Below are 24,340 nucleotides of genomic sequence, written 5' to 3'. Positions count from 1 at the left end.
AAAAAAAGGAAGAAGCTAGGAAATTGGCCACTCTGCAGAGCTTCAAGAAGATAGCTTTGAAGGAAAACATTAAAACAAATGGAATGGGGACTAAACATGTATATTAATTAGTTGAGCACATTACTCAGAGTTCATCATCTTTGCCTACTTCTAAAGGAAGAGATGCACAAATAGGTTTCCATTTAGATGGGGCCGAGGGTTAGGGAAGGAAATAGAAATTTCCCAGTAAGGCAATTCTAGGTTTTGGCTCAAGGATTTTAAGTAAAATTAGACATTAGAAATTCATACAGAGATAGTTCTCTGAATCTACAAGTCAGGAATTAATTTGGGTAACAAAATTACTTAAAAGAAGTAAGGAATGGAGTGAGATGGAATAAATCTAGTAATGCAGGATTTGCTATACATTGTTTATATCTGCAAATTGATGTAGGTTTATAATCTCAAATATGTAGGTATCATTGCTTGGCATACTTTAATGAAATCTGTATTTTCACAAATATGAATACAGGCTAAACATATTTCTTTCCCCAGAATTTTAAAGCATAAAGGAAATGACATCTTATTAAGTCAACCATCTTTTTCTTCATGTAACATATGAAGGGACTAGGCAGAAATAACTAGATGTATACAGAGTTCTCCCAATTCTGTCTCCTACATTATTTTGACAATCCTGTAATCCAAAAAGATAGACACTAAGCCCCAGAATGGTGCATTTAAACAAATATTAATATATAAAATATAAGATATATATATATATGTTTTTCTTATAATACACATCAAAGAAGCATGTTGGAATGTAGTGTATCATTAGAAAACATGATCTGAAAACTGTTCATTAAAAACTGAATCATTTAAATGCTCATTTACTGAATCCCAAACAATATCACAGTTCAAGACATTTGTACAGAACAATTAAAAATGCTAATCCAATAATAATTTGCCAAACCTAACCATGATCTAAACCATTTCAAATCTATTCTGAACCAAAATCATCTCCTATGAGTCAGTAGCTCTAATTCCTTTGCTTAGTTCAGATTACTCTGAGCTGTGTTATTTCTAGTCATGAAAATGAGCCAGACTCATCAAGGAACCAGCAACTCATTGAAATAAAAGGACTTAAATTAAGCACTTGGATGATCTGCTTTTTGCTTCTTCTGAGAAAGCTGATGGCATGTCTCATGTATTCATTCATTCATTTAAAAATATTTATTGAACACCTACTATATGCTCTGTACTGAACAGGAGCTCTGGAAAGTACAGGGGAAAAGCTGACGGTAATGTTGTCCTTGTGGAACTTACTCATTTGGTGGAAGAAAATAGACATTAAACAAATAATTTCCAAAAAATTAGGGCATTTGATTGTGCTATGCATGCAGAAAAAGAAACAAAAGTACTTATGAGAGTAAATGATACAGGAGTCTCCTAAGCAAATGCTGCAGTTAGAAACTGTAGCTGGATCCAAAAGCAATAGCCTGTTAAACTAAATTTGGCTGGTGAGTACAATTTTTTTGGATGTGCAAGTGATGCAAATCTATGTAAATACTTTATATCCTGACTCTTCACACCACTTTTCATATAATTTCTGTATTGGGCTCATTGCAGTTAAAATAATGTTTATACTATAGAGAATGGCTTACAACTGCATGAGCTATGGAATGATGAGAATATTTAGAGTCAGATTTTTGTCTTGGCAGCTTTACAAGCCTGTAATTTTTCAGATTGTTTAAAAATGTGATTATTATATTTATTTTAGCAAATCCATTATTTTAATCTGATATAATCTCTGGGTCATATTTAAGTCTGACTTAAAGAATTTGGTAGTGATTAATTCTTGTCTAATTAATTTTATTTCTTAGTTTGCTTAGTGGAGATCAAACTATGTATTACAAAAATATAACAATATTATCATGTTTAGAGAAAAAATACCAAGGGAAAGTAAGAAAAGCATAAACCTGAGCATCATTCCATGCTGGAAAAGCATGGTGAATTTGAAACCATTTGTCATCTACGGATTTAAAGAACTTAAAATTATGTATAATTTATTACGATAAAAACATATGAGTATGGCAGTGCATTTCACTGATTTATCCTGCATTTATTTATGTTTCCATTCTTCAGGGCACTTTTCTCTTTGTATTTGTTTCTTGAATTGCAAGCCATTTTGCATTACACCTTACTTTGTTAGAGTTAAAAAATAAGAAAAGAAAAGAAAAACTCCTACACATCATGAATATAAAGGGATGTAATTTGTGAGGTTATAAATGACATCTTTTTACTGTAATAAAATAAGCAAAGAATAAATAAAACAGAATTAAACTGAAGCTCATTAGTGAGATATGAAACAACGCAAAAGGGACTCAAAGGATTTAATAGCAAATCTTCAGAGAGTGTCCTTTTGTATAATAAATGTTTGACTAAGGAGGAAACCCTCCTCAAAATGCCCTTCAGCATCCCAGGATTTCTGCTGCAGTTAAGTGGGAGAACTGTGTTTTCCACATATGGAGTAGTGATTTCCTTGTATCTATTTGAACTCAGAAAAGGGAAATTGGGATGCATTGAAATAAAGTCTAATTCTAACATAATTTATTTTTAGTTCTGTCAATGACCCTTTCATTATGTAGACAGTAGCTTCCCCTTGCTCTGGTCTCCAATTCTCAGGGTTCTTCCATCAGATGAGAAAGGTAGAGAAGGAAGGAAAAACAGGGATAGGAGGAAGGATCCTAAGAATGTGAATGCTGAAGTCAGACAGTCAGGATTCAAATCCTCTCTCCATCACTTACTTGCTATACCTCACCTTAGAAAATTACTTAGCTTTCCAAACCTCGGTTTTCACATCTGTGAATGGGTATAGCAATAGTCTACTACATAAAGTGATTGTGAAGATTTTAAGTACAGCATGTAAAGTGCATTACATAGTGCAGGCATACAATAAGCTGTCTATTATGAGGAACATTGAAACAGAAAAAATTTTATGCTAAACACAAAAGAAGTAGTAAATAGATACAGTGATTAAATAGAAGTCAAGAGAAGTGGGGACTGTAAACATAGTAGCGTTTGATATATTTTGGTGGTTTCAACACATAAAGAAAAGAGCCATATTTAGTAGTCTTTTGAAGTCAGATTTTGTTTTCACAAGGTATGTAATCCAGAATCTATCCCTCAACCCCCAGCTCCCACCTCAAAGTTTATATTATGCTCTTAATTAAAAAATGTGCCTTGTTGTTAAAGAACATCTTATTGGTTAAAAAACTCACATGGGTGTTACTAGTCACTACCAGGTGCTAGAAATACTAAAGAGGGTTAGAAAGTATCTAATTTGGGATTAAGAGTACAATAGTTTCTTAGTAACTGTGTAATATCCCCTGGTGAAACTGTATGTTGTAATTGATGTTAGAGGAAGACTCAGACATTCTGGGACTAAAACTTCTATGCTGACTGATTTCTTATGTTAAATATTTTTGCAAGTTTCAGTTCTAAACATTTTAATGCATCTGACAAATTAACATTGCCTAACCCTTTTCTGTCAGTCAGTTGGGTAAACCGGTAGTCATCAATTGGATGATAAGGTGCAAATGAATTGTTCTATTGCTCTGAACATAATTGCAGCTGACTCTCTTTAGTGACAGAGTATAAATAGATCATGTTATATAAGGCACATTGAGGTTTTTTTTTAACCTTTCAAAAGAATTAGCATTGCACACAGCATTACTATTTAGGAATTTCCTCCACATAGAACATGGTGTTTAAAAGTCTACTCCTACTGACACCCATCAAAACCAAGAGAGCAAACAGAGATTGAGAAACTGTATTTTGAGGAGTTTTTGTAGGTGAACATAGATTGGTTTAGACATAGACACAAATACCTTGCCCAACACTACAAATTGGAAGCTGGTTAAATGAAATTTTTATTTAAGAGAGAGACTAGCACAAACGATTTCCTTAGTTGCCTGTCAGGTGGCTATTTTTACTGGCTTAGTAAAAAGACAGATGGCTATTTTTACTGACTTAGGAATTAGAGTAGTACACAGTACAGTCCTTAAATTTCCTACCTACTTTGAAAGTCATAACTGCATTGTTATTTGCTTCTAGTAGTAGTGACAGACAAGAGATATAAACCTGTTTAATATGCAGAGGGAAGACCTCTGCCTACTGAGGATGAAATGCTTTAGAAATTCATGATTCACCCAGAAATTCATGATTAATAGTTATACTAGTGGTTCTCCATAATTTTCCCCAATGAGCATTTAAGTGTTTAAAAAGACACTGGGAAGATCCAGGAGCATAAGCCTCCTTTATCTGATGCCAATCGATATGATAATGACATGATCAAGCTTCTTGAGGAAGACAGAATCTTTACACAAATCTTGTGGTATCTTTGGCTGGTGGAAACCACATGGGATCCTTGAGGTCTGGGCAGTTTTCCCTGCACACAGAAGTGCAGCACTCCCATGATCTATGTGTGCTTTGCATGACCCAGGTTGTTATCTGACCCACATGAAAAAATATCTGATTATTTCTCCATACCTATGGTATTGTTCTATCAATCACTCTCACCGTTGCCTGTGATAAATGTGTATTATCTGGAAACTTTGGTGGAATCCAGATATTATATTCTGTTTCTATCATCTTACTGCCTTGGCAACACCCCTGACATGAGAGACAAGTGGTAATTGTGGATTCAGAAATATTCAAAACTGGAAGAGTTATATTTTCTCACCTGAAGCACATTTTAATAATACTTGGAAATGTCTGGACATATTTTAACTTCATATTTTTTCTGCCAGGAAATAAATTGAATAGTGCTTTAGGAATTATAAGGCCAAAGTGAGGCAAAATAAACCAGAGTACTGAGTGAATCTCATTTTATTATAGAATCTGGGGCTGACTGGCCATATAATTAGGTAACTAATTAGGAAAAATAATTAACATCTTAAGACACTCAATTCATCATCTGTACATTGGAGACTATATTTCTCTGAAACCATTTTTAGAGAATTTTTAATTTCTAAGAAAAAGTATGTCAAATATATATTTGACAATTATAAAATACGATCTTGTAAGAAATCATTAGCAACAATTATTTGTATATAAATTAAGAACAAATGGCTAAGAAAGAAGTTAATTACATTATTGTCTGAAATTATTTGATAATTAACCAACTGTAAGTGCATTTATTTGTGTATGACAAAATGACACAGAAGAATAAAATATAATTGGAATATGTTGATTTGTTTATTAACTGAACTTACCCTGAGAAAAAACATGATAAGAACCTAACTTTATTGAATACCACAGGGTTAATTTTGTCAATTCCATGACTCTTTCATTTATTCAATATCTTGGAATAAAATAGAAAAAAATATGGGCAAAGCCTTAGGAATAAAATTAACATGCATTTGATCTGATGAAAAAAATGTTGTAGATCTGAAAATGCAAAACTACAAAACATTAGAAAAATAAATTAATGGCCAATCCATTCAGTTCCTTTTGAACAGTCTATTTTAATGGCAACTACAAAACATAACCTGAGAAGAAATGAATTAGTGAAGCAAAGGTGATTAGATAAATGTGTTTACGTAGTTATTTTTTAGCTGCCACAAGATATAGCAGTTCATAAACATTACCAATTTATCTAGTCTTTTTCCTTGCTTTCAACTGGTGTTCAACCTGAAGTCTTTTATCTGTAGATATAGGGTGGGGTCACAAAATTTAGAGAAGGCTGGGATTTCAGTATATTAAATGGATTCATTCTTATATCTCTACAGATGATGGGAATGAGGTCCAGAACTGTTCTATGCTTTACCTGAGGCAAGTCAGCTGACATCGGCTGTTTCTTTTACAATATACTACGTTGATAACTTTTGAAACTTCTTAATAAAACATTTATCAATGAACTCTCTGGTGGGTTCATCAGTGATTTTGCAAGAAAACGTGGCACATATACACCACAGAATACTATGCAGCCATAAAAAAAAGATGTGTTCGTGTCCTTTGCAGGGACAAGGATGAAGCTGGAAACCATCATTCTCAGCAAACTACACAAGAACGGAAAACCAAACACTGCATGTTCTCACTCATAAGTGGGAGTTGAACAATGAAAGCACATGGCCACACAAAGGGGAGCATCACATACTGGGGCCTGTTGGGGGGTGGGGAGCTAGGGGAGAAACAGCATTAGGAGAAATTCCTAATGCTGATGATGATGGGGTGATGGATGCAGTAAACCACCATGGCACATATATACCTATGTAACAAACCTGCATGTTCTGCACATGTATCCCAGAACTTAAAGTATATAAAAAAAGATACAACATATTTTCTAAATAGCCAGAGTATACTATTGAAAACACTTTTTTCTTAATACTATTTTTTTTTACATTCAAACACAAAGCAATACATATCTACTAAGTATTCAGAAAGAAGTATATAGAATAAAAAGTGAAGAACTTTCTTATTTTTCCCAATCCCACTTTTTCCATGTTTTCTTTCTTAATTCAGGTGTAGTCTTCCAATCTTCTTTTAATGAATTGATGTGCTCATATATATGTATCCATATACAAATCCTCAGAAAGACTTTGGTTGCAACAAGCTAAATATATTAAAGAAGCCAACTTGCGCACTAAGAAAACTCGTCAGCTCACTTCATCTAAAAGTTTAGATAAAAGTAGGCTTCAAGGATAAACTACTTCAGTGCCATGGGCTACATCTGCTTGTGATTTTGTGTTAAGCTCTCCCTTCCCTGTGAATTGAGCTATTAGCAGGATGGCTTCAGCAGTTCTGTGTCTTACATTTCCATATAGTAACATCCTGAGAAAGAGAGGGCTGCTTTAATAAACTATCCCAGAAGGAAAAGAACTTTCCTAGAATGTCCCCAAGAAACTTCTTTTTATAACACATAGGCCTATATTGGGGCATTTTCCTGGACGAATCACTGTCAAAGAAGACAGGTTAAGAGAGTTTTGGGTGAGACTACTTTCTATGGAGACAGGTGATACTTGAAGAAATGTGAATTCCTCAAGACGATTTGGATGATCGAGAAGGGAAAAGAAATGTATGGATGATAAGTAGACAATTTAAAATGTTCACCACACACATACAAATAGGTCTTTCTTACTGTGTCTCTGTCTCTATATGAACATAAGATATATTGAACATCTTTTGTGCCATTGCATACAGCTCTACCTTATTATTTTAAATTGCTTTATAGTAGGTTATAATTCAAATATACTACAGTATTTAACCAATCTCCTAGAGACATGAATCACTTTATATATGTATCAAGCCTGTGTCTTAAATTTGAAGGATGCTTGAGTTAAAAACTTTTCAAAAACTGAAGGATGCTTGAGTACAAGTTTTTTAAATGACCCCCATTGCAATGCTAAAACCAAATTAAAAATACAATCCTAGCTTATCTACATCTGACAAACATTGACATGAAACTACTGCAGGGAACTGCAATGTGTGCCTGGTCCTGTGACCTTAAAACGCATCCTCTAAACCGTAGTTGATAAAGTTTCAGACACTATATTTCTGTGGTTCTCATGCACAGAAAAATGAAAATTCATTAGCAGTATGAAGAAGGAAAATGAGTGTTGTGAAATACTTTGTTCATACAAACACTTCCAGTTGAAGCCAGTCATAGCAGGGCACACCTGTAGTCCTAGCTCTTTGGGAGGCTGAGGTAGGAGGCTGAGTAGGAGGATCCCCTGAGGCCAGTCCAGCCTGAGCAGCAAAGTGAGACCTGGCCTCTCAGAAAGAAGGAAAAGATCCAATTGAGACAAAATTTCTTCCTAGGAATTCATTTTAGATAAAGTATTATGAAACCGACGTTGAACTATTCAAACATCTAACTTTCCCAACTAAGTGAACAACATTTAATTTAGCCCTTGTCTAATGTCAGTGCCTGGAATTAACTTCCCTTCACTGGACCATAAGTCTCATGTGATCAAGGACACTGGCTGTCTTGTTGATTATTGTATCCTCAGAGCTTAGCACCAGGCTTGGCCCTAGAAAACAGTATCCCCACAGTGAATATTTGTTGAGTAAATAAATAAATGAATGAAATAAAGAGTGGTAAAGACCTTGTCTTTTATTGGGGGTGACAGAATAAAAATAGTTGTATTTCAAGATCAAATTCTAAGTGCTTTAAGGAAGGGCAAAAGTTCTATGTGACGAGTGAAATTAATAACAGTTCAAAATCAATAACAGTTAAAATCAATAGAAACAAAGAGTCATTAAATGTTTAAATGACTATACTCCTGTACCCTACCTATATGAACCATTACAGTCTTATTTTATTTAGGGTTATTTGGTTGCAAGGAATAGTGACGCATTCAAGTAGTCTCAAATAAATAGAAGGAGAGAATTTACTATAATGAGAAGTGTATTTCATGGGGATTGAGGTACAGAGCCCATTATGCAGCTAGGATTCATGCTAACAGAGCCAGCTGTCTAGCCCTATTCTCTTGCCCAGTCATATTCTCTCACACTGACAAATTACTGCTTCTGCTTCTTCATGTTCTGAATACATCATGCCTAGAGACTCCTTCTCCCCCCTTGTGTCCCTTTGTCTCTTTCTTTATTATTTACCTATTTATTTGAGACAGGGTCTCACTTTGTCACCCAGGCTGGAGTGCATTGTCACAATCATGGCTTACTGTACTTCTGCCTCTAGGGTTCAAGCAATTGTCCTGCCTCAGCCTCCCAAGTAGCTGGGATTACAGGCATGTGCTACCAAGCCCAGCTAATTTTTGTATTTTTAGTAGAGACGGGTTTTCGCCATGTTGCTCAAGGTGGTCTTGAACTCCTGAGCTCAAGCGATCCACCTGCTTCAGCCTCCCAAAGTTGTGGGATTAAAGGCATGAGCCATTGCACCCCACTGCCTTGTTTTTAAATGCAGTGATTTTACTTAGTTCTAAAGTCTCACTGATTAACACCTTCAATATTCTATTTTTAAAATGCAAACTGAAATATCTTCTTTACTAAGTTTCTATTTTCTGTTCAAGCATTAAGTAGCCAGCCCTCTGTAGGCTACATCTAGGACAATTTATAGCTCAGGGTCGTGTAACATACTGACCTTTCAGCATGGTTATAAACTGACAGGTTTTCTGAAGGTTCGCGAGAAAGTGAACAGGCATAAAACAGACACAGTACAAACATTTCCTATTGGCTATTTTTTTCCAATTATAAAATGACTATATGTTTGTCTTTATATTTCATTATATGTTCTTGTATATTTTCTCCCAGTCTAATTTTATTTATACAATTCCAACAACATTTAAAAAGAGATGTAGGTTCAAACTTTGCTTATTTTTATAGCTCTCACTTTTTCTGGTTGCTTATTTATATTACTTATTCCCTTAGAAAACATCAATTTAAATGACTGTATAATAGTCTCTCTTATGAATGCATCATATCTTTATTTACTTACCTGCGAATCTCCTACCATCAAACCTGTAGACATGATAACACAGTACTAAATATCATTTTACCTGAATATTTCTATACACACTCATTAGATTCTTAGGATAGATTCCTAGAATAAATTTCTGAATAAACTGCCATGAAATTTTTAAAGACTATCAAAATATATTGTCAAATTATAAAAGTTTTTATTTACTTTTGGTAAAAGCGTAAGATGCTATTACTTCATCTTCAATAATCATCCCTAACGTGAGGCTAACAACCCTATCTGGTAATTAGGCTATTTCTATAAAATACAAAGAAGAAATTCTAAATAATAAAAGAAGGCATTGATAGTGCTTGGAATACTGAAATCTAGACTTCATTGAGAATATATTTCTTATTTTGAAGTTACTTTCAAATTTACTTTTATAATTTGTGACATATAGGTTAACTACATAATCAAAATTGTCTTAAAATTTGCATCCTGGAATATTAGACCCCAGGTCATCAATACGACCCTAATATTTTTAATTAATTGATTTATTTGTTTATATTTTTCAATGTCAAATATTACATATGTGCTCTAACCCTAAGCTGTGCTAAGGTACAGGGGATGCAAATACAAATGCAATATTTTTCCACAACTCTAAATTAAAATGTAGGAAATAGACAGGAAAACAACCTATTGCATTGCAAAAAGTGACATAAAAGAAGAATACACACAGAGCTATGGGTATTGAAAGGAAGAAATGAGTAACTGCCACGAGAGACAAGCAAGAGCGTCTCCTAGAGAAAATGACCTTACTCTAAGTATTAATACAGAAAGCAAACAGTAACTGAGTAAGCCTGTGGCTGGAGAAGAGAAAGAAGAGATAGATTTGGCCAGATAGTAAAGTGTCTCTATGTCAAATAGCTTGGAATTTATTGTGAAAACAAGAACAAGACACTGAAGGCAGACACAAATTAGAGGTTGTTGGAACTATCCAGGGAAAGATGAAGAGATGCTGATAATGCTGACTCCCTGGAAAGCAGTGAAGAGACTTGGTGATATTCAGGAGATAAAATCAATGATGCTTATCAACCAATTAGATGTGTATGCTAGAGGATGGAGAGCTGAGTCTTTTTCATTGGGTTTATTAGTAGATGGTAAATCTATGAACATAATACAGAGCCAGTTGGGGGCAGTTTAAACTTTATTAAGCTTTCTGTGATCAAAAGATATGGTATGTGTATAAATTTGGAAGTCTTGTGGGAAAGTTGAAACTGATGAAAAAAATTTCAGAGTCAATGTGCGAAGAAATAACACCTAGTGTTTGACAGATGAGTAGGATGACTATAGTTTACAATAATCTATCACATATTTTGAAATAGGTAGAAAAGTGTAATTTGAATGTTTCTAGCATAAAGAAAGCACATGTTTAAGGTAATGGATATCTAAATTAACACTGATTTGATGCTTTCAAATTATATGAATACATTAAATTATCTCATTTACCCTCAAAATATGTACATACGTTTCAATAAAAAAGTAGATGAGAAATTTGAGAATCAAAAGCAAATATATAGAATGTAAACCACATTAAAAATATCAACTGGGGAGAGTATAAAAGGTGAGGATGTAAGATATAAAATGGAACACTAACAAGAATAAATGTTTTAAAAATTATACAGGACAAAGGAGCTACCACAGAGTCAGAATCAATGTTTCTAAAATATCAGTGCAGTACCACTAAGGAAGAGAATTAGTGTTTCAGAAGCTCAAAAAAGAGAAAAGCATCAACTTTGTCCAAACACAGCAGAGAGAGCAAATCAAATGAGAGCTAAGTTTTGCACAGGGTAGTGTCATAGCCAATGAAGTTTATCCAAAGTGCAACTGCTGCTAATTAAAACATTTTCCAGTGCCCCACAATGACAGCTTGAAACATACTCAGCAATGACAATATTTTTAATTTGGAGAATGAAAAATAAAATATCAGGACTAAAATTGCCCAGCAGACTTGTCATTATGGACACTTGCTGACCTGAGACATTTACATTAGCTTTTGAGGAGGAACAAGTCAGATCATACTAGATGAAGTAGAGAATAGTGATAATTAGATGGTGGAAATAAAAACTACTGTCTCAAGAATTTGATGGTGAGATGAAGACTACAATGGATGTAAGGGACTTCATTGTGGACTGAAATTATAGAATGAGAATGCTTCCGAAGGTGAAGAGTTTGAAGATAAAGGAAAGAAGTTAAAGAGTTATCAGAAATAGATGAGTCTGGCAACTCAATGCTTTAACCCAAGATGACAAAATGAAAGTGAATTTTTATTCAAAATGGCAGTTATGTGTTTTTAAAATCCATATAGTTAAGTTTTAGTAATTTTATATGTTATATCTGGTTGACAACATGAATTTTCTTTCTGACCAGTTCAAGCATACAAACCCTTGAATTTCAACTTGCCATCATAGTCAACATCCCCAAAGCATTTGGTGAACATCATCCATGCATAATTTGTACATTTCAAATGCCACGAGAGTGGCCAAGAACAAAGTATAAAAAAATCATGAGATTCCATTGAGTAAAAATTATCTTAGCACATCATGCCTCCTGGAGACCTCTTAGAATATGAGATCTATAAGTGGAGAAATCCTATCATCTTTTTCATTACTTATCTCCAGGACCTAGCACAATTTCTGGTAAATGCTGGACATAATAAAGTGCAATTGAGTAGGTGACTTCTGGGAGCACTAGCTGGGAGAACTTAGATCCATGGACAACTGAGTTATTCATTTGTGTATTGTAATGTGAAACAGGAGAAGAAATGTAAAGATAAAAGCCAAATTGATGGTCTCTAAAAGCAAATTAGCCCTGGAGAAAAGATAAGAACCAAGGGTTAAAGAGAGGCGAGATGAAGCAGGCATAGCGACCTTTATGTAGTAATCATTCCCCTTTTTCCTCTACTTTTCTATGTCTGCTTTCTATAGTATTTTCTATAATCATAAATCTACGACCCACTTCCTTTTCTCTCCTCACCTTTCTTCTTTCCGTTTTTGCTAGTGAACTTTAGCATTTAGTTTTGTAAAGTAACAGCCTCCTGGCTGATATCCTTGTGTGTATTAGATAAAGAACAACCAATGTCATTTTTCCAAATCCTGTCCTCCTCCACACTGTTTTAGGAGCAAGTCTAAAATCCTTTAGTTTTTTAAGCCCATGCTTAATTTGGCCATATCTATTTCCCCAGCATTATTCTATGTCTCTTTTCTCTCTTCCTTATGTTTTTCAATTGTTCTCCTTTTCCTTGCTAGAATCTTTATACCAGCCATGCCTGAAATGCTCTGCTCAATCTACTTACCTTCTTATAATTAACTGCTACTGACAACATAGACTATGGCTGTTTCCCTAATTCTAAAACTTCACTGCAGGCTGTGCTCTTCGTAACAAATCTTATACATTTGTTAATTCACTGTGTGTTTTTTCTTGTGTAATATTATTTGCTTCTATAGAATATAAACTTCACAGCACCAAGGATTTGCTCATTTGTTTATCTCTATTTTTCCATTGTCTAATATAGCGTCTGAACATAATAGGCTCTTAGTAAATAGTTGTTGAAAAAATAAATGAATGGCCTGGGCGTGGTGGCTCATGCCTGTAATCCCAATACTTTGGAAGGCCAAGGTGGGTAGATTGCTTGAGCCCAGGAGTTTGAATGCACCTGGGCAACATGATGAAACCCTGTCTCTACAAAAAATACAAAAAACTAGTCTGGCATGCTGGTGCATGCCTGTAGTCCCAGGTACTCAGGAGGCTGAAGTGGGAGGACCAATTGAACCCAGGAAGTCAAGTCTGCAGTGAGCCAAGATTGTACCTCTGGACTGCAACCTGGGCAACAGAGTGAGACCCTGTATCAATAGATAGATAGATAGATAGATAGGTAGATAGATAGATAGATAGATAGATGCATATATACATACAAACATACATACATACATAGATGTTGGGGAAGAACCATGAGCCACTAACAATTAGTATAACTTTAAGTGATTCCCAAGGAAAAGTATTTGGGATCATAGTTCAGAAAAGAAGATCCATTGTAAGGCTGATTGTCAATATTGGGGTAAGAAAGTGGGAAAGATGCAATTTTGATTAGCTAAATCCTCCTACCTACTTAAAATTTGTAATATTCTCAAGTGAATGATTGCTTAATGTTCAATGTTAATTAAAGAACCAATTCTGATTTTTAAAATATTGGTAATCATCTTTACTTATGTTATACAATTGCAGGTTTTATCCAGGTATCAGCATATAATCTATTATAAAATCTCAGATTAAATATTTTACATCTTCACCATTTGAATACTAGATAATGATTATTTCATTCTTTGATGACTGAAAGTTTTAATCAGCCACTGAACTATCCATCAGGATGCCAGAAATTACAAACCCATGTTGTACTGAATAAGTCAGGGAAATGGACTAATTGAGGTTCATTTTAAACAATAAGAGCTAAGACCACCCAGGGGACCCTTTTTAGTAAATTTTAATGATTCAGAAATTCATTGTTTCTACAGATCCGATTCCACCAATTTTTTTTTATTTTAATAATGCATACAACATAAAATTTACTATTTTATTCCCCAATTTTAAGGTTTAATAGAGACAATGTAATAGTAAACCCTGGTTGGCTGTTGTTCTCCAAGTCTTTTTCTTTTATTTCCTGTACTCGCAGTTATACTGTATTTCCCAGTGGTTCTACTATTTTGGTTTCACCATACGGCTGGGTTGTAGCTCATTGGATATAGATTTTGAGCCAAAGCTGATATGCACCCCTTCCATACCTGCTCCATTAAATCCTTTCATTGTAAATTCTTTCATGCCTTTTCTTCATCTAGTGGTTGACTGAGAGGACTTCAGAGAATACTAGACACAAAAGCTGAAATGATGATAGTTTCCTGAATGACAATTTGGATGGTGATCTGCCACACTGGACCACTTTTGATCACTTAATATGGAGTGCAGTTTGGAATTTGGGTGCTTAGCAGTTACCAAAGTGGCATTACCCTAACGAATACAACTTTCCACTGCAGATATAAGTATAAACTAGTGCTTTTGCCAGGTATTGAATTAGTGAAACCTATGGTGAGTGCTTTTTCTTTTGTTTGTTTGTTGTCTCTTACTTGATCAACATCTGGAAGTTGATAGCAACAGTTGGGAAGACTGCTCTACATTACCAGTGGCAAAAATCCTAGCTAGGATATGGTGTCCACCTTTTTGAAAATGGCACAATTCTACATAGGATGCCAAAGGAAGACCCAAGTTTACATCAGAGTGTAATGATGACAGCTACGACAAAAAAGGGTGGCATTTATTTCTGCTGATAATATCCGAAGTCCATGCTACATCTTTTCCAAATGGAATGCTCCACTTAGAGTAATTTTCCCATATTCCCAATCCCAAATTGCTGCAATTTTTTTTTACTACAATTCCTTACCTTGCTGAGCTCCATTCTCTACTATTTAGGGAAAAGGGTCTCAGCACAGACTCACCATGTCACTGTTGGCTCTCTTTTCATCCCATCAGGAAGATGAGAGAGGAGTACAGGATTGCTGTGACTATGGAGAACCTAAACTTGAGCTAAAGATAGGGTAGAAAGTGTTCCTTGTGAGAGAGAGGGAGGAAGTTGCTGCCTCTGCTCTGAATCACTGTATTTGGGTGGTTCTGATAGTGAACTCTGCTCGGAGTATCTCAATAGAAAATATAACTCTATTTTCTCCTCTAAAACAGTTAAAACAATACCATTAGGAAGTTCTGGAGGGTTGAGAAGATACATAAGTTAGAGAAGCTTATTTACCACAATTTTTTTTTTTTTTTTGGTAAAACAGCCAAAATTACCAAGGTGTGATTATCACACTCCCTTTGCTTAAAATAATTTAGTGGCTCACCATTAGGATAAATCTACAAATTCTTAAAAAGGCCTACAGGGATCTGAATAATCATGCCTCTGCTGACTTCTGTAGATTTGTCTCAGGATAGTCTAGCTTTCTCTGCCTTTATTTTTGTGATGTCTTTAAATTTTCCAAGACCACATTCACTTATATCACGTAACATTTTTACCTGCTGTACCTACTACATGGTGTGTTTTCTGTGGACCACAGTTTTTAGTTAACTAAATATCATCCCTGAAAACCGTACTGAGACAGTGCTACCTCAGGCTTCTTTTGACTCCCAGGCCAGGTAAGGAACCTCTTTCATATGTCTATTCTGAAGCATCCTGTTTTATTTCCTTAAAATATGACCAGCTTTTTGGGGTCATTCAGGTAGGATATCTCTCTGGTGTCTTTTCCTATAGGTGGAATATATTCCTTACTCCATTGCTGCCCAATTTTATCTTGAGCCCTGCTTTGTACAATAAAATGCTAGTGGAAGTGATGATGTCATGTACATGAAGCTTTGAGGGTGGGATAGCTAAGGTAGGAGATGCTCTTTTAGCCTGGACCCAGGAAGAAAGGGATATAGAGCAGAATTGCAGCTGGAGCCACACAGGACATTAACATGAGCAATAAATAAACAAGACTTTATTATTATAAGCCACTAAGATATTGCAAATGTTTGTTGACACAGCACACTGTAATAAAAGCTGACTAAGGCAGTATCATAGCATGCTTTTTGTTTAACACGAGAGGAAGGATGACATGGTACTATTAGATAGGCTTTAAAGTTCAACTTCCTATAGTCAATGTCAATTCTACCACTTGGTACTTCACATTCTTAGACCACATTATTTAATCTCCACCAGCCTCAATCACTTTACCTGTAAGACGGGAATAATAATATAGAATGCTCTCATAGGGTGGTGGTAAGGGTTAAATGAGTTATTGTTAAAGTATTTATACCAGTTTCAAGCACAGAATAAATCCTCAGCAAATGTTAATTATTAGTATTCATACAACTCAACAAAATTTTCAACAATGTATTTTCTATGATTATTTGATTAATGTCTGTTTCTGCCACTAGACTGGTAGGATTCTGAGACTAGAAACTTCACTTACTTTGTCACTTTTATGTAACCAGCAACTAGCAAAAACCTGACACATGTGAGTTTAACCAGTTTGTACAGTGAACAAATAAAATGAATGAAAGAGTAAATAAATGATGGTAAAATACCAAAGTTATCATCAGTTATGATAGATTAATTAAAAATCAATACTATTAGGATTTTAAATTACTTATAGGAGGAATAACATTTCAGGTAATATTAGCCTTGTTCATCAAATGTTATAAAATATAGACTAAAGGAAAAACCAGAATTCTGGTTGAAATCTACAGGATGCAAGTTCTTATAGTGGTTTGCACTGCTGGCCTAGTGTCAATAGCATTGCTGTTTTATAAGGGTCAATTGTGCAAAATGCACAAAGGTGATTATTTGTCAAGACATTTTATACCCTTCCCAAAATCCTTTTACTCTCAACTTTTATTTTAGATAAAGGGGATACAGGTTTTTTATCTGGCTATATTGCACTCAGGTAGTACCCAATTGGTCATTTATTACCCTTGCCTCTCTCCTCTCCCACCTCTAATAGACCACAGGGTCTATTGTTATCATGTTTATGTCTATGCATGCTCAATGTTGTGCTACTGTAAGTGAGAACATGCAGTGTTTGTTCTTCTGTTCCTGTGTTAATTCTCTTAGGATTATGGCCTCCAGCTCCATCCATGTTGCTGCAAAGGACATTATTTCTTTCTCTTTTTCTGGTAGCATAGTATTCCATGGAGTATATGTATCACATTTTCTTTATCCAATCCACCACTGATGGGCCTCTAGGTTGTCTCTGCTATTGTGAATAGCACGACAATGAATAAATGAATGCATATGTCTCTTTGATATAATAATCTATTTTGCTTTGAGAATTTATCCAGTAATGGGATTGCTGGGTGAAATGGTAGCTCTGTTCTTAGTTCTTTGAGAAATCTCCAAATTTCTTCCCACAGTGGCTAAACGAATTTACATTCCTGCCAACACTGTGCCCTTTTTCTCCGCAGCCTCACCAGCATCTGCTGTTCTTTGACTTTTTAATCATAGCAATTTTGACTAGTTTAAGATGGTATCTCTCAGTGGTTTTGAAAATATTAATAATTAAACATCTAATTATTGAAATTCATGCTGAATAAAACCAATCCTAATATGATATTAATAGTTGTGGTCAAATTCTCCCATTGCAATGCTCAGCCTCTCTTAGGGACTTTTTTTTTTTTTTGGTATAAAATATAAGCCATAGTGTTTCAAATCAGCTTCTATGATTACAAATTTAATGCCCATCCTATCTTTGATAACATGTCTCTATTTTTCTAGCTGTTGTGCTTTCCAGTTTAGCATTGTGTACTATGCAATGCCCTCTCTCAGAGGCTAGAAATTCAAGAATTAGATCATATAGCATGGCATACATGTCTGGATTGATAAATTAGTTAAGTATGTACTCAAGCATAAACCAGTAACCTGGGAAGACTCATTGAGAATGGAATGAGTATTAAGTGAGACCAAAACTGGCAGCAGAGACATCTTGGTGTCGAGGAACATATGAGATATTCTATACTAACATTCACCAGAGACAGCATTAGTACTAGAACCTGGGTAGGGTTGATCTTGAGGTAGAACACAAAAAAATGTTTTGAACTATGTTTCAGATAAATCACCCACATTCTCAAATTGTTTTACTTCTACATGGCACTATTTGAAGACACTGGTACTTGTGAAGAGGCAAGTTCTTTAAATTAGAAAGCTAGGAAGAGTCTTGGTGAAGGAAATAAAATACACCATGTTTCATCATGGGAGAAAGAACTGTAATAAACTCACAACAGCCAGGTGAAGTGGCCCACACCTGCAATGGCAGCACTTTTGGGAGGCTGAGGCAGGCGGATCACCTGAGGTCAGGATTTTGAGACCAGCCTGGCTAAAGTGGTGAAACCCTGTTTCTACAAAAATTGCAAAAAATTAGCTGGGCGTGGTGGCAGGTGCCCGTAATCCCAGCTACTTAGGAGGCTGAGGCAGGAGAATCGCTTGAATCTGGGAGGCTGAGGTTGCAGTGAGCTGAGATTACGCCATTGCACTCCAGCTTGGGCAACAAAGCAAAACTTTGTCTTAAAAAAACCAAAACAACAACAACAACAACAACAAAACATAATAAATCATATGTATTTTTTTCTTTTTAAAAAATTTGTGCAAATTTATGAGGGGCAAGTATAAGTTTGTTACATGCATAGATATATAGTGATAAATAAGCTCATGACCTTTAGGGTATTCATCACTCAAATAACATGCATTGTACAAATAAAGTAATTTCTCATCATTCACCTCTCTCCCACCCTGTCATCCTTTCGAGTCTCCATTGCCTGTCATTCCACTCTCTGTGTTCATGTGTACACAGTATTTAGTTCCCACCTATGTGAGAACTTGCAGCATTTCTCTGTGTATGATTTGTTTCACTTAAGATAATGGCTTCCAGTTCCATCCACGTTGCTGTAGAAGGTATAATTTTATTGTTTTATGGCTGAACAGTATTTCATTGCATATATATACCATATTTTCTTTATTCAGTCTCTTGTTAATGGAAACTTAGGTTAATTCCTGTACTTTTCTATTGTGAATAGTGCTGAAATACACATATGTGTGAAGGTACATTTTTGATATAATGATTTATTTTCCTTTGGGTACATATCCATTAGTAGGATTGTTAGATCAAAGGGTAGTTCTATTTTTAGTACTTTGAGAAAGCTTCATGCTGTTTTCCATAGGTGTTGTACTAATTTACATTCCAACCAATGGTGTGTGAGATTTCCCCATTCTCTGCATCCTTGCCAGCATCTGTTTTTGTTTTTGTTTTAAGAAGCATTCTGACTGGGGTAAGATGATATTTCATTATGGTTTTAATTAAATCATGTTCATTCTTGATCTTGGTTTTGTTCACATCTTGTGTCAGTTGAATGCTTTTTAACTTTCCAAGCATAACAACTGGAGATACCTATAAAGGATGAAAAATAGGCACTTTGATTTTAAATTCATGCTATTTTAGAGTATGGCTTCCATTGGTTATTCTTTCCCTAATTTGGCAAAATGATTCTAGTGTGAATGTGTGAAGATAGGAAGAAGTAGGTAAGATAAGAAAGCATGGGTAGTATAAAAATGCTAGCCATTTTTCAAATAATTAACCAGTAATTTACAATAACTAATTGGTCACCAAGTGTGCATTTTTATAGTTACCCAAAAGTAGATATTAGTTTCTATTCTTATATGCATATAATTTATATTCTGAAGTCAAGAATACTCAAGAGAAGGTCAAATCCCTAAGTAAAAATTATTCACAATAATAAAGTTAGATTCATAAAATAATAGGAGAAAGTCATGTGATTATAAAAGTATTCCTTCCTAATAAACTCCCAGTATTTGAAAGACACTTTTTTTTTTTTTTGAGACAGAGTCTTGCTCTGTCTCAGAGGCTGGAGTGCAATGACGTGATCTCAGCTCACCACTGCAACTTTCACCTCCTGGGTTCAAGTGGTTCTCCTACCTCAGCTTCCTGAGCAGCTGGGACTACAGGCACACATCACCACACCCAGCCAACTTTTGTATTTTTAGTAGAGATGTGGTTTTACGATGTTGGCCAGGATGATCTCAACCTCCTGACCTCATGATCCACCTGCCTTGGGCTCCCTAAGTGTGGAGATCATAGACATGGGCCACTGCGCCTGGCCGACACTTGATTTTTTAACATAATAGCCTTCATTTTATTTAAAAGTCATTCTTTCATTTTTACTTTCACATCTTTTCTTCATTCTCTTTATCGCCAAGGCATTATGATTAATCATAATAAAACTACTTAAATGAAAATGTATCTAGTTTATAATTGTTTTGCCAAAGATAATGGAAAGGATGTATATGGAAGTATTTTGTTTAAAAAATTCGTAATCAAAGTTATTTCTGTTTTAAAATACAGTCAGGGAGATACCCTGGGTAAAAGGCAGAAGCAGTTTATAATAATAAATATTAATAATTGATTTAAACAAAGGAAGTTTAGAGGTGTGATAAGCTTTAGAGTCTAAATTCCATGTCAGGCAACCCCTATGAATAGAGATCTGTCTTCCTTATAGAAACCAAGGATTTTTCTTTTTCTCCCCTTGCCTAGGTGTTTGCTGTTTCACATTTTTATCCTCCAAAGAAAACTTTGATATATTGGATACATTATGCAAGCCTCTGGCACTCCTGTGTTTTGTAGGATGCCTCCTCTTAAGTGTTTGGATTGCATTAGGCTGTGCTGATTGTGGGCATGCTTAGTCTGGGCAGAATACCAAAGGGACAAAAGCGCATTCCTGAGCCATCAACATAAAGCACTCCATCCGTGCAGCCCTGGCACCAGAGGGTGAAATATCAATTATTCTGGGCACCTTAGAGGCATTACTCATTCTTCTATGTTTAATAGGAATTTGTGTTTTCAGGATAAGAGAGGGAGTTGGCAGGTGCAATGGGAAGATTTGCAGTAAAATTTTTCTCTACAAAGTGAGATGTTGTCTGTAGAAAGCACGTGCAAAACCTCTGGCATTGCTTAGTCTATTTCTCTTGGGGTGGGGAAGCCAGTTTACATTTTCCAGTGAACCATATCCATTGACGATTGCTTTGATTTCATTGTACAGGAGGCTTAACAAACAGCCAACGGATTTATGTCTTAGTGGAAAGCACGACATAACCTTCAGCAGAAAACCTCCTTCAGAAAGAAACTATGTGCTTAGACTGCCAAATGCATTTAAATGTTGCAAACAGTCTAAAAAACAGGACATCTGTGTGCCATGTTCACCAGGCTGAGTGGCCTTTGAATTATGCCCTTGGCAATGAGTCTGCACAGTAGCACATGCTTCTTCACCTCAACTCCTTGTGTATCTCTCTGGTTGATGTCATAGAGGCTGGAAAGAAACTATGCAATAGTAAAATTTTCCTGTTCCCCTTTGAGGGATTTGTGCATTTAAGAGATGCTCCTATTTAACCCATAAATTTTGTACTCTGTTGAGGGCAAAAGCAAAGCAATGATGTGGATAACACAACATGTCATTTCAAAAGACCTTTGTCTTTAATTGGAAAATCAAAATTGTAAACTATGTAAGTTTGGAAAACAAAGAAGAGTATAAAGAATTACCCCAAAAAGTAACCCCTAATTCCATTGCTGGAGGTAACATTTTGTTTTATTTCCTTTATACATCTGCCTGTACATTCCTGTGTATGTGTTCATATGCAGATACTTATGTATTTATAAAGACATGCCACATTATATCACGGTTCTTCACTTCTCTTTATACCTTGGACATTTTCTCTCGTTAACATAAGTTATTATAAAGTTTGATTTTAAATATTTTATAATATAACATGTAGTAGGCTCAAATATGTTTATGTCTTTCCTAGGAGATTCTGGTGTCCTCATTCCTTTATTTAGGTGTCTGTGACATAAGGCATAAAAAACAGCATGGGATTGGGAAATAAATTGTCTTGCTTTTTTTCCCCTCAAATTTGTTTGTTTATTTTTAAAATTGACATATAAAATTGTATTTACATGAACAACATGATGTTTTGAAGTATATATACATTGTGGAATGATGAAATCTAGCTAATTAGCATATGTATTAACTCACACAGTTAATCACTTTTGTGGTGAGAACACTTAACATCTATTCTCCTAGCATTTTTCAAAAGTACAATGTATTGGTATTAACTATAGTCACCATGCCATACGATCGATTTCTTGAACTTGTTCCTAACTGTAAATATGTGAATTTCTGATGCTTTTGTCCAGAGAATTGGCTTTTGTTAAGAGTCTAGGGGAGAAAATATAGTAGCGAGATGGTGAAGCTAGCTTGCCTCGTAGCTGGCTAGAACAAAGACTCTACCCTGAAAACTTCTACTGAAACTGTTCCGTAATACCCAAGAAATTCTATTTTTTACTTTGAGCTTTGATCTCTTTAAAAAACATAAATCCTTAGAAGAGATACTATTTGAGGCACTTCTTCATCATTTCATTGTGAATTGCTTAGTCTGTTTCAAGGGGTAGGTTTTAATGCTTACCTGAAGAATCAGAGCCTGAAGGGACTAAGGAAAAAGTGAGAGGGGGATGCAGTCCTAAATTACCAAGAAAGGGGGTTTCCCTGAGAGGTTGCAAGAAGGCTCTAAATTTTTTCTTACAGAACAGGTTGATCTGGGAACCTAGAGCCTCTTTAGGGATATTTACTTACTTGGATTAGACATATATAGTTCATTCTTTATGAGATGTTGTAACAAGAAGAGACAGAAGGAGTGAACAAAAATCTCGGTTTGTTCATTTTATAGAGAGCATCACAACTGCCAAGACAAGGACTTGGCTAAGTTATCTTGACAACTCAGACTTAATGGGTTTTTTGTTTGCTTATATTATAGGGATAACATCACGATAGTCTGCTTTATTTTTCAAGCAGAGATTCTACCTTTGGAACAGTGTCAAGAAAAAAATATGGAATCAAATTTGATGTCTGTGGTTGGTTTCTATGTAGGTCAAATACTGTGACATTTCATTTTATGCATACGAATGCAGGGAGTATTAAAACCAAAAACTTGTTGGTCCTATTCAAATTTACAAGGCTTTGTCTCTAACCTAGGTTCTGTGGGCTTAATTCCAGCTTTGTTTCTTAATTGATGAGTGTAATTAGAAAGTAAATGTTTTTTGTTCCGGTGGCATTCCAATAGAAAATTTGGAGATAGAAGAACATATTCGTATTTATGCAATGTGTGAGAATCTTGAGAAATATTTTTTTTTCTTTATTTGAAGAAAGATTATTTGAAAATAATCTGAATCTCTCATTCCCCAATGTGTGTTAGAACTTTGCCCATGCTGTTCCTTCTACCGGGAACACCCTCAATCCACTGAACTTTCTTTTTTTGCCTTTTGTTTTTGTTTTTGGAGACAGAGTCTTGCTCTGTCGCCCAGGCTGGAGAGGAGTGCACTGGCGTGGTCTTGGCTCACTGCAACCTCTGCCTGCCAGGTTCAAGCGATTCTAGTGCCTCAGCCCCCTGAATAGCTGGGATTACAGGCACACGCCACCATGCCCAGTTAATTTTTGTATTTTTGGTACAGACCGAGTTTCACCATGTTGGTCAGGTTGGTCTTGAACTCCAGACCTCAAGTTATCTGCCTGCCTTTGCCTCCCAAAGTACTACAGGCATGAGCCACTGTGCCAAGCCCCACACAGGACTTTCTTCCTCAGTGTCCTCAAGGTGTTGCTCAGATGTCATCTTCTCAGGGAGGACTTAGATGTGGTCACTTTATTTAAAGCATCACCTTATGTTCAGCACTTTCTATCCCCCCATCTGGCTTTATTTTTCTTTCTAGTACTCAACACTTTACAACGCGGAATATGATTTTTATATCATTTGTGTGATTGCCTTCCACCAGGATGAACGCTCCATGAGGGCAGAGATTTGGGGCTGCTTTTTCACTGCTACTAACTAGCACGCAGAGCACTGCCTTACACATAGTAGGAATATATACACATCTGTTGAGCCAATGCTATTAATGCAAGATTTTTTTTTTATCAATAGACAAATACAGCTGTGTACAGCTTAGATTCACTTTAGAAAACTACCAGGATCAAGGTCTCTAATAGCAGCAACAACCCAGAATACCTGTCTGAATACATACAATATTCTAATTCCAGATTCAGGCAATTCTTTTAAAATTAAGTTGGCTGCATTAATTTTAATGTCAATAATTTTTCATTGATTTGGGCATCAGTTCCCAAAGTCTCAAAATTTCATTTTTGAAAGATGTGTTTTAGCTTAAAGGATATTGTTCCTTTCAAATATTTTCCCAGTAACAAAAAGAATATTTTTTTACCCTTTAAAAGAATACAAAGGAAACGATAATAGAGTATTATCTAGTTTCA

This window comes from Sapajus apella, unplaced genomic scaffold (assembly GCF_009761245.1).
Source record: "Sapajus apella isolate SASKATOON/1434 unplaced genomic scaffold, GSC_monkey_1.0 scaffold79, whole genome shotgun sequence".
In the NCBI taxonomy this organism is placed as follows: domain Eukaryota; kingdom Metazoa; phylum Chordata; class Mammalia; order Primates; family Cebidae; genus Sapajus; species Sapajus apella.
Note: the sequence above shows the minus strand (reverse complement) of the source record.